This window comes from Nelumbo lutea, chromosome 2 (assembly GCF_056320005.1).
Source record: "Nelumbo lutea isolate HS-2025 chromosome 2, American lotus-T2T, whole genome shotgun sequence".
Classification (NCBI taxonomy): domain Eukaryota; kingdom Viridiplantae; phylum Streptophyta; class Magnoliopsida; order Proteales; family Nelumbonaceae; genus Nelumbo; species Nelumbo lutea.
Genome location: NC_142685.1, coordinates 48,038,060 through 48,051,292, shown reverse-complemented (window position 1 = coordinate 48,051,292; position 13,233 = coordinate 48,038,060).

Below are 13,233 nucleotides of genomic sequence, written 5' to 3'. Positions count from 1 at the left end.
TCTAAATTTAATCTTTGTCAAAGTCTGATGTTTCTTTTTCTTAAACTAGTGTGTATTTTATATGGTAGAGACCTCCAATTTGAGAATATGTAATTTAATTACATATGATCAAATGGACATACATGTAAAAGATTTTCTTATCTTTTCTTCTTTAATTTATAGCTTCTAACTTTGTAGAATTGAGGGTTCTTAATCTATTTTTAATATGATCAATAAATTTCTTTGACATTAAACAGAAGAATAAGATTCATGTAGGGGATTCCATGATGATGATGATGATGATATTGATTCATAAATTTCTTATGGTTATATTTTTTTATGACTCATTTGTTTGGGAGTGCTAGGCAAAGAGAATTCCGATTTACTTTTACTTCAGGTTTTAGTTTTTTTATTTGTTTATGAGAAGTGAAACTTTCCTTTTCTTGTGTAAATGCTTGGAAGTGATAGGCAACGTGTAAATTCTAATTTACTTTTGCTTCAGATTTTATCTTTTTCTTTTTTTATTTGTTTGTGAGAAGTGAGTATAATATATATGGTCCCCCTTACATGAAAGAGATAGGAGGTGGTAAGGACAAAGATGATGTGGTCTCCACCACTTTTTCTGCCTAAACTTGGTAGAAACCTGTATCCGCTTCAGATTTGCACTATAAACAAATGGACCCTAATAAAGAAAAACTGTGATATTAAATGACTATGCAAAATGTTTTTCTTTTCACAAATAAACCTTGGACAGAGGTGGCAAATTAAAAATTGACGAAGACCACTAGGGGTGGAGCCAAGGCAGTACGAGGGTTGAGCTCAATTCAAGCTAGAACCAGAACCTTGAGCTTGAACTTGGCCCGAATCGAAAGTTCATAAGTTCGAGCTTGACTCAACTCAAACTCAACTTGAAAAAAATGTTTTATAAATATAAATAAATATATATATATATATACATATATATAATATTTAAAAAATTAAGAATTATAATAATTAGTTATTATTATATATAAAAAATATTATATATATAATATTTTTATTATACATATTATTATTATTATTATTATAAAAATATTGTAAAACTCACAAGTCAAGTTTTATTAGGCTCAAACTCAATTCGATAAATAAATGAGTTTGTAAATTAGAGTCAAAACATGATTAAAACCAAACCGAATCAAACTTTTTATGAATCAAACTCGAATAGGTCAAGCTTAGTTCGTGACCATACCACTATAATTGTATTTGGTACCATTGATGTTTATTGCCGAAAGGTTAATATAAACAAGCATACTTTAAAAATGGATGCATAAGCAGCAATGGTTCTAATCATTCTAACTGAAGTGAGTGCTGTATGTAATGTGACATGTGACATGACATATGTTTGTGGTCTAGTTTTTCTTATCCTATTTAATTTCACTTTTGCCATTTTCGTATAACACCACCACAGATATTTCTGAATCAGTGAAAACACAAAATTTTATTCCACCGTGAAAATGGAACCAAAGGACAAAATCCAAAAAGTGAAGACTACTGAATCCTAAATTTTCTCTCTTAGAACTTCAAAAAATAAGTTACTTAAAATTTAGTACAAAATTTAGCTTAACTTTTTAGCTTAATTCTGATGAATAGAAAAGCCTTCAAAATTTTGAAAGGTATGAGTATAATTTAAATATATTGTAAGAGTACATGCCACGCACATGTGCATATAATTATTAACTTTTATGACTGAACTGTATCTGCTTTTTGTAAGTGTAAGAGAACATGCAAATAATTGTGAACCGTATCTGTTTTATGTAAGTAATATGTATGTGGATTTAGGCTGTGTTTCGTTTTGTGGGGGTGTTTATTAAAAAAACGCTATTACATTAGCGCCACATACATGTTGGAGTTAAGCAAAATAAAATAATTATTTGATTTCAACGTTTATCAAATAAATGAAAGAAATTTGAAACACTTTGATTTTTGTATGTGGGGCATTTCGAGAAATGTCAAATTTTTATTTTCCCCAACGCTCCAGTGTTTCTTGAAACTAAATGTTGATGTGGCACACTTTAATGTGTATTAATCTGAGGTGAAGAGTAAAAAACGTTTAAAGTGAAGTCCAACCAAACAATAAAAACGGGAAACATTTAAAGTGAAAAAGTACAAATAAATAGTCTATCCATAAATGCCCATGGAACCAAACACATACTAACAGGTTGTTTGGTTTTGTGGGCATTTATTCAATAAATGCTGTTACATATGTGTGACTTCAGTAGTTTCCCTCTCTTGCTCTTCCATAGACATTGAGAACGATAAAAGTGGATTTTGGTTTTTGTGCATGTGTACCATTTGGGGAAGTTATTTTGTAAAGCTTCCACAAATAGTTAAGCATTTTTTCGCTATTACGCTAATGTGGAGCCTAGTGGTGCCTAATTGTCATTAACGGTTGTAATTATTACCTTTCTCGGTTTTGCAAGCAAATAAAGTACAAATATTGAATGAAAAAACTTAAATGGAAACAAACACATACTTGGTTTTTATGACATGCACAGAAACCATAGAAAGCACACACTTTATATATCAGGGTAAGGGCATGTATACAAGATTGTATTTTGAAACGATGCAAATTAGTGTGAATGCAAATATGTAGAGTGTAAAACGGTTCATATAAATTGCAAAGTTGGGTTAGGTTTGTACTGACAAATTTACGTTCTTACTAAACAGACTTTTAGTTGTAGTAGATGCAAATACAAATTCCAAGAGGGCATATGCCTTTTTTTATCAAAAGCCAACTTGAATGCAAATTTACTTCTTTTCTATTGATGTACTTTTACATCTTATTGTCAAAGTAAATATGCATTGATTTGTCATTTGTTAATGCAAAAATGTAATATTACTGTAAACATGTGAACTTTTTAGTCAAACAAATGAGCTTAATTTACATGATAGCCTATAAATAATATGGGCCTCTATGGGCCCAAGGCCCAAGTCTACATAAATATGTTTTGGTGGCCTAAGGATCCAAGTGTATTAAGTCCAATTTGGCCCATCTCCTATTGTAATATGGTGGTTCCATTGGAAAACCACTAATTCCTACATAATGGTGCATGTATATGAGTTAATGCTAACCCAACACCCCACTCACATGAGATTGGTTAGCTAAGTGGGCTGAGGTGGCAGCCTTAACCCTTGTCTATAAATAGCATTGCATAGGAAGAAAAATGGTCATTTTTCCTTGTAGAGAATCACACAACAAGAAGATCTCAGACATCGACACTGAAGATCGCAAGCAACCACAAGTTCTTGCAAACTCCAACAACTACAAGATCAAGAGAGAAGAAAGAAGGGAGAAGCTTCTTCGTTCTCTACAGCATACTTAGATTCAAGCTCTCCAAAGAAGATCAAGCCACCACAAAAGGCCCTTTTTAGAAAAGCATCATTCACAGCTGATCAAACGTGAAGCTCGAAGTGAAGAAATCTACATCAAATCTCCCAAAGCATCAAAATCAAGGAAATCTACATCAACACTTCAAAAAGTACGAGAAACATGCCAACGACCCTCGTCTTCACCAAATTCGACCGTTAACCAAAGGTTGCTCACATCATTGATCGGAAATCAAAGAGAGTTCATTCCCTTGTTTGTTTTCTTTATTACAAATTTATTTTTTTTGTAAATTGTCTCCATATTTTGTGTTAATTGAAACACATGAAATTTGTGTTAACAAATTTCTAGCACGCCCGATGAGACGCTCTCTTCCTCTCATATTTTGAGTCAACAACTACAACAGTCATCCAATGGCTACCAAGATGGTTGCAACTTCCTTCCACAAGTCCTCTGGTGCTTTCTGTTTTTCCTACAACCGTCCTACACACTTGCCATAGTGAAATCCAATAAAGAGCAACTACCATCTCCAGCGGAGCTTCCTACATGGAAAATCACCAAGGTGACTACTCTGAAGAAGGAAAACTTATTCAATGCTTCAAACATTGATGAGAGGGGAAAAAACACTTTCTCCCAAATGACCAATCCAGCACTGCGTTTAGGACGAAGTCTCATTCCTCTTCATCACACAACTCCTACTCTTCTTCTAGTGGCATTGTACCAATGATGATGACAGAAGCCGTGACAATGGAAGAACGACTCCAGAAGATGGCTGAAGTCATTGACAACCTCAAGAACTCCAACATTGAGAAGGATCTCCAGATTGCCTTCCTAATGAACAAATTGGAGATACAAAACCGCCAAGCAAAGTCCAATCAAGGACCTTCTCACCCTCTAGGATTCACTTCTTCAATGACTCCTAACTTCCAAGAGCAACAAAAGCAGCAACAAGAGGAGCATGATCGGGTCATAGTGTAGAACATGATGCAAGACACCACCCAAGTTTCTGTCGCTTTTCTGACGATGCAACAACTCCAGTACATGATCGTTGACACCTTAAGGGCCTAATATGGAGGAGCTCCACATACCACTCTAGTGTATGCCAAACCATACACTCGTCGAAATGATGAGATGTGCATGTTAGTTGGCTACCAACCTCCTATGTTCTAGCAGTTCGATGGGAACAACAATCCGAAGCAACACATAGCCCACTTCATCGAGACTTGCAACAACGTGGGAACCTACAACGAACAAATGGTGAAGCAGTTTGTTCACTCCCTCAAGTCTACAACATTTGATTGGTAAACCAACCTCCAACCCAACTCCATCAACAGTTGTGACTAGCTCGAGAGAGAATTCCTAGCTCGCTTCTACTATACACGATGAATTGTTGGACTTCCAGAACTCTCTACTACAAGGAAAAGAAAGGATGAGTCCGTTATCGACTACATCGAGCGGTTGAGGAACCTCGCCCTTCAGTGCAAGGAACAAATCAGCCAATCCTCTACCATTGACACATGCGACCAAGGGATGCATTGGAGACTACTCTACAGCCTCAAAGGAAACATGACTACAACATTCGAAGAATTAGCTACTCGAGCTCATGGCATGGAAATCCAGATAGCCAAGCATGGGAATCTGCAACTAAGTGATCCTCGTGAAAAGAATGATGGAAAGAAAGAAGCCAAGAAGGACCTTAAGACCTCCTCCTCTAAAGGAAAGGAAGTCATGAATACTATCACTGCACTAGTTAAGAGCTCCAACAAGAAGAAGAAGACGGAGATCAAAGTGAAGTCTTTTGCAAAACCAAGGCCAAGAAAAGTCTAGGCCTATTCTGATCGAACTAGAAGAGAAGGAGTATCCATTCCTAACTCCAACATTCCAAAAATGCTCAGCCAACTACTCCAATCAAAGTTGATTGAGCTTCCACCGCCCAAGTGACTTGAAGAACGAGGACGTGTGACTTACCCCAAGTATTTCCAGTACCATCGAATGATAAGTCATCCAACTAAAAAGTGTTTTGTCCTGAAGGACAAAAGACTTCATCTTCCAGAACAAGGAAAGATCGAGCTAGATCTTGGTGGCAATTTTGCTACTACAAACGTCTTTATAGTGACTTTTGGGGCTTTATACCCAATACCACTACAATCCTCTATAGGTTCTTCCTCCTCTACTCAAGCTAAAGTGAGTGTGTAGACCTCAAGGAACTATGCACCCACAAAAGGGAAGTCAACACCACAACACAACTCAGTGGATTCTCCTCAAATTATGGAGACTAGGGGCAAGGTAGCTGGACCCCCAATGACGTCTATTCCTACGGTACCCCTCCCACAGGGGGGCAATTCCTGTCCAGTTTATTGTTGATCAAGAGGTGACCACTGTCTATACTTATCCTGACATGCCAAGGTTCAGGAATACCAACATCCCAACTCTCTATGAGCTGATGATTGATGACTTGGACTACTGGAAAGAGTCATCTGTTTCAAAAGATGAGATAGAAGATGGGTGGTTCATTTTCACCAGCAAGAAACCTAAGGAGAAGGTACAACACCAACCCGAAGGAACCATTTTGAATAGGGGCAAGACTATTTCCGTTTACTCTAGTGACTCAGAGCATCTCTTCAAGACGAGATCGGATGGACTATCGTCTCTCGGTGTAAGAACAACGCTCCTTGTCCCGTTGTCCCTACATCAACCAGACCAAAGCGAACTAGAAGACAGCGAGTACACAACGCCTCCAAGAAGAAGAAAGTGCCAAAGAAGAAAGCACCTCAAGTACCCCCAGCTAGTGAGGAGGAAGTGCTTCAACAACCTCATCCAACTCTAGTAACCCTTTAGGAGTTGATGCCTATAGAACTTTTGTCAGAGGAGTGTGTAGTAGCATACATGGTGACAATTGACAAGAGGAAACATCTCCATCAGTAGAAGAAGCTTCATTCGATGATGATGAAGACATGACAAGGCTTCTTCAAGAGCACCCCATGTGTGATGAAGAATTAGCAAAGCAACTGGAGGAAGTGCCATCCCACTTGAGCCTTACCTAAGCGCTACAACTACCGTAGAAGGTTCGCTTTGCAATGGCGAAGACCCTGATTCTCCCCAACAAGTACCAAAGCAAAGTACTAAAAGGGGATAGCTGCACGAATTGTATGTTGACAATTACCTTCACAAATGAGGATTTACAACTTGGGTCACGCCCACATAACAGACCCTTGTATGTTCTTGGATATGTTTGTGAACAAAACATGTCACTCATCCTCATTGATTGTGGATCTGCTATCAACATCATGTTAGCCTTCACTATGAAAAACTTGGGATTGACAAGGACGAATTGCTAAAGAGTAAGTTGAAAATCCAAGGTTTTAATCAAAAGGGACAACGTGTCGTGGGCATGGTGTGTCCCAATATAGAAATAGGGGACTTGACATCTTCGGCCCTTTTACATGTCATCGACGCCAAGACATCCTACCAACTTCTTTTGGGATGTCCTTGGTTTCATGTGACAGGAGTGGTTCCTTCTACGCAACACCAATCCTTCAAATACTATCATAATGGAACACAGAGGAAAGTAGTCGCTGAGCCAGAGCCTTTCAACAAAGCCGAAGCACATTTCGTTGATGCAAAGTTCTATGTTGACAAGGTCATTTAAGCTCTTCCGGTCTCTGTGCTGAAATCTTACACAGTGAAGGTTTGGAAGGCAAAGAAAGACACAATACATGAAGAAGAAAATGCATCTTCAAGTGGTGATAAGAAACATCTACAAAATCAACATGCATCTTCTACCTTGCCATCAACTCCACCATCACCTTCCTCTTTTTGTAACCAATCAACCCCTGTGCTTTGCTACACACCAAAGTCAAAGAGAAGGATGGACAACTACCTTTTGAGGTAATGGCTGCAACAAGTACTACACCAATATCAAAGAGCGACGTTGAAGTTCTCGAGAATGATCTTATGCTTCCAATCTCCATAGCATCGAAGTCATCAGTTTCTAAACCACCTCTAAAAGTATTTGTTAGAGTTACATCAACTAGTAAAGTAGGGCAACATCAAGAAGGGCGGTTTGACCTAAACGTTGAAAAGCTCCGCGAGAAGGTAGGTTACAAAGAAGGTGAAAATCATTAGTTAGGGAACCTTGAGCCAGTCCTTACAAGTAGACAAGCTTATGTCCTAACAAAGTTGCAAAGAGCTTTACAAAGTGGATGCTCCCACATCCCTCAGCAAAATGTTGGCTTAGGATACCATCGAAATCCACCAACTTATATTTCACAGAGGAAGACGTCATCCAACCATATCACTGTAAAAGTGGTGGACAAGAAGGAAAAGAAGCATACATACGGAGTTCAATCTTCGGTCGGTTAGAAAACCGATAGAAAGACTATCAACGTTTGACAGGCTCGGAAGACAAGATGTTGCTCCAACACCATCTGCTCAACCCCAAAGGACTTCAGTACTCTCCCGCATAGGGCCTAAGGGTGCCAATATGAAGAAAAAGGGCCGACAACAAAGTCAAAGCCTACAATGTGCCATCTCCACAAAGGAGAAGTTGAAGCCTCAGAGTGTTGTTCCTTCTCATATGAAGAGGGTGACGAACTTGGAAGTTTCTTTAATTAGACATTCACAGTTAGACAACCGACTGTTGTCATTAAATCATCATCATCTTCTCAATCAAAGTTCAACTTCTAACCAGGACAAGACATGGAAGAACATAGTGAAGGGCTAACCAAGGATGAAGACATTGTCTCGGTTAATCACATCACCATTAATGAGAAGGAGGATGGAGATCTGTCAAGAACTTCTTCTAATGAAGAACTTGAGCCCATTCCTCCTACCTCTAAAGAAAGAAGCCAAGCAACAGTGGATGACTTAAAGGAGTTGAACCTTAGCACTAAAGAGGAACCTAAACCTATCTACATCAGTGCACTCCTTAGCCCTGAAGAATAAGCCAAACACTTCAAACTACTTCAATAGCACAAGGATGTCTTTGCTTGGACATACAAGGAAATGCCCGATTTAGACACGAAGGTTGTTGTCCACCACCTCTCTATTAGGCACAAGGTACAACCAATCAAGCAAACACAACATCGATTCTGACCTGAGTTGATTAGGCAAATTGAAGCAGAAATCAACAAGCTCATTGAAGTTGGTTTCATTCGGGAGGTGAAGTATCCAACTTGGGTTGCAAACATTGTCCCTGTAAGGAAGAAGAATAATCAAATTTGGGTCTATGTTGACTTTCGAACCTAAATCAAACTTGCCCAAAAGGCAACTTTCCTTTGTCTATCACTGAACTCATGGTAGATGCAAGTACAGGCTACGAGGCATTATCTTTCATGGACAGTTCATCTGGATACAATCAAATTCGCATGGCACCTAAGGAAAAAGAACTCACGGCCTTCTGAACACCAAAGGGGATCTACTGTTACAAGGTGATGCCTTTTGGGCTTAAAAATGCTGGTGCTACGTACTAGCGTGCGATGTAGCGAATCTTCGATGACATTCTTCACAAGAAGGTCGAGTGCTACGTCGATGTCTTGGTTGTTAAGTCTAAGAAGAGAGAAGACCATCTCGATGATTTGTGTAGCATCTTCAATAGACTAAGGAGGTATCAAGTAATGATGAACCCTTTCAAGTATGCATTTGGAGTCACCTCAAGCAAGTTCCTCAGATTCATTGTTCGCCATCGAGGGATTGAAACAGATTAGTCAAAGATTGATGCCATCTAAAACATGCCAGAGCCACAGAACCTACAAGAGTTGAAGTGTCTCTAAGGACGACTAGCTTACATTCGACAATTCATCTCTAACCTGGTAGGACGTTGTCAACCATTCAACAAATTGATGAAAAAAAATATCCCATTTGAGTGGGATAAGGCCTGCAAAACTGCCTTACAGAGCATAAAGCAATACATCTTCAAACCCCCAGTACTTGTTGCACCAATCCTCGAGAAATTGCTCATTTTATACATTGTTGCACAAGAACAGTCATTGGGAACCTTATTGGCACAAGTCAATGAGGAAGGGAAAGAAAATGCACTCTACAATTCAATCTTCATAAGCAAGTTGCGTACATATGACTCTCATTTTGGTTGGTTCTGTTGGTTTACAGGTTACCTAATGACAAAAGGTCCACGAGCAAGGACACTGGCACCTTGGTGGGATAAGCTCAAATGCTTAATCCAATCGTCATAAGGGATACGTTCATGTTTCCTGTTGACTTGGTTTGTATACAATTCAATGAGAACTCCGTCAAATTTTTAGTGGGCTGCTGTCATGGAGTTTAAGCATCCTACTGTTGCCATGTGATACGGTAAGGTATCATACTATCATCTCAAAGATTGGCTCCCATACTGCGTTTATTCATCCAACGCCAAAAGGGGCATCCATGCAAAAGCCTTACTCTACAATTCACTCTGTAACAGTGGCAACTGAGCTGTTTACAATTAATTAAAGGAAAATAATCTGATTCTGTTGAGCATTGTTAAAATACCAAGCCCGCTAATGGGTCATTAGGAACAAACAGCCAGATCTTGTTTGACCCAGGAGTTTTAGTCATCAAAGTACGATTTCAGTCAATGTGATGGAACACATTTATAGGACAGAATATGAGAGCCTCAATCTAGAGTTTTTATGGTTTTGGTTATGAAACTATGAAAGTATGCAGCGTGTTTCAAGCATTACTTGATCGAGTGGATACCGTTTATTTTCCATGATGTCATCACCATTCACCATACCCGCTTCTAGTGGAAGAATAAACTGCTACACCCAAGTGGACATGTGCAGATTCCCCATATTAGTAATTAAATTCGATTGGATTCGATCGTCTTGGTGCCTAGGACAGGTTGGCTCTCCATCCTTTAGAGTTGCCAAATGGCCTGAATTTAATAGTAGACAAGTTGGACAACAAATCTTCTACATACATGATAGTGTACTAATACGTCTTTCCATTTGGTAGCCCCAATCTCATTAGATGGGCCTTGCAAAGTCTATGGCACCAGATCATTGATGAGAGGAGATAAGAGCACTATGCCAAAATTAACATCTTGCTATAAAATCCCATGGTCAATAAATGGGAATTTAACATGTTATGTAGCAACAACACATATCTTGGTAGATCAATTACAGCAATGGTGAGAACAGAAATAAAAGAAAGGGATGGACAGTCTAACAAATACAGCCTGATGATAGCTTCGATCGTTGAGTATTTATTTAAAAAAAACATGGATGGTCGATCTTGTCATGTAACATCAAATAGAAGATATCGGTTAAAACCTCTTCACATGAACTGTTCATGGTAGAGAGAGAAGAAGTCTCGAGATGAAGTAAACCAATGGCAACATAGGAAAGAGAGGAAAAAATCAAATCACTAACCTCAAGTATAAACCGCAACTTTTGTGGAAAGTAGGAAGGCTTTGCTCCAATCTCTCAATGTCTTCAAACTCGATCTCTCAATGGCCATTCTGATTATTCCAACGGAGGGCTGCATTGGAAATCGTCATCGTCATCGTATGGAGCTCAGTCACCTCGTCCTCCAGAGGGCATTTGTAGACATCTGAATATTCGAAACCAAATAAATGGGCTTAATTTACATGGTAACCTCTAAATTAATATGGGCCTCCATGGGCCAAAGGCCCAAGTCTACATAAATTTGACTTAGTGGCTCAAACATCCAAGTATACTAACTCTTGTATAATGGTGCATGTATAGGGGTTAATGCTAACCCAACACCCCATTCACATAGATTGGTTAGCTAAGTGGGCTGATGTGGTAGTTTTTATCCTTGGCTATAAATAGTCTTGCCTAAGAAGAAAGAGGGTTCATTTTTCCTTTTAGAGAATCACACTATGAGAAGCTCTCAGACACCAATACTGAATATTGCAAGCAACTACAAGCTCCTGCAAACTCCAACAACTACAAGATCAAGAGAGAATAAAGAAGGGAAAAAACTTCTCCGTTCTCTGCAACTCATTTGGATTCAAGTTCTCCAAAGAAGATCATGCCACTACAAAAGGGCCCTTCTTAGAAAAGCATCCTTCACAGTCGATCAAGCGTGAAACCCAAAGTGAAGAAATATACATCAAATCTTCCAAAGCACCAAAATCAAGGAAAATTACATCAACACTTCAAGAAGTACGAGAAACACATCAACGGCTCTCATCTTCACAAAATTCGACCGTTAATTAGATGTTGCTCACATCATCGAGCGAAAATCGAAGAGAATTCATTCCCTTGATTGTTTTCTTTATTACAAATTTATTTTTTTTGTAATTTGTCTCTATATTTTATGCTAATTGAAATACATGAAATTTGTATCGACAATTACCAAACACAGGCAAAAGTGAAATAGAATGCAAATTTATCCTAAACTGAGATTTACACTCTATTTGCATCATTTTCCAACACAGACAAAAGAGTAAAAATATAGATTAAGTCATTTGACATTATAAAATCAAATTTTGGCTGTATTACTATCACAAAAGCATACTTTCCTGAGTTAAATTTGTTGAGGCTAACATCATAAAGAATTGATTGACCTTCTAAATGAGTCATGCCATAAGCCCACCATAAACAAACCAAATTTCTTGTCCAATACTCTCTACCCGTGCTCTATCCGCCTTAATTTACAACTGCACATCAGCATCTTGTATTGTGAGACGTGTGGCCGCACATGGGTAAAAAATGTGAATAATAAATCTGTCCACCACCATAAATAGCATGTTTGTTTTATTAACCACACTAGTATTTACTAGAAACACCTTGTGCCTAAGGGTGTCAATTGAATTGGATTAGGTCTAATCCAATCCAATCAAATGGGAATTCATTATAAATGGACCAGGTCCAATCCAATTCAATGAATGTTTTGAATCAATTTGGACTGTTCCAATTCAATGTTTGGATCATCTAATCTATTCAAATTCATTTTGATTTAGATTGGTTTCAACCCAAACGTTCATTGACACATATATTCTTATCTTATATCAATGGACCAGATATTGGCTTAATCAACCCAATCCAAAATTTCTTACGACGAATCAGGTCCAATGCAATCTATTAAATATTTTGGACTGAATTGGTCCAATTCAATGTCTTCTTGAACTGTAAGGGGTCCAATCCAAAACCGGTCCATTGACATGCTTACTTGTGCCATATGCATCTCAATCACCTTGTATTTGAATTCGTTCGGTCAATGTTGGACTTTGGGGGCATTTTTTTTCGGATTTTTTGAGAGGGGGAAAAGTTGGTCAATAGGATTTTGGTTCTCATTGACCAAAAATCCCTTATTCTTTTTTCAAATTTATGTGGGGACCAGGGAAAATTTATTTTCCTGGATATCACTTACCCAAAAAAGTTGTCAACTCTTTAATGAGACAAAAATGCCCCTTTTAATAATGGATTTTTATGATTAAAATAGTCATTGTCTTATTTATATAAGAAATAAAAGAACATTGATAAATACACTTACCTAGATAAATATTTCCCAGAAAAAATTCACCCAGGTAACTGTATTTAACTGGATAAGTAACTTAAGAAAAAGTGAACTGGCCTTAATGTATTCTTTTAACAATCCAGGTAATAATCCTTCGTTACCCCCACATGCGTTTGCAAATATACCTCTTACGTATAGAGGACCGGTGGGATAATCCATTCGAAAAGCCTGGCTGTAACCTAGCCTGTGTTGTCAGACCAGACGGAAAACCGGATTACCTATTGATTGAATCATGGTAAAGGTTTTACCAGTTAACCGACCGGTTAGCTCATTCATTCAATCCATGAAAGTCATCAATTAACCGGGTCTCCAGTCACTGATTCAACCTCTAGCCAGTCAGAGCCTGATAACACTAATTCCAGCATGTAGGTGATGAAAGAAAGAAAGGCGGATTTGATCCCAAG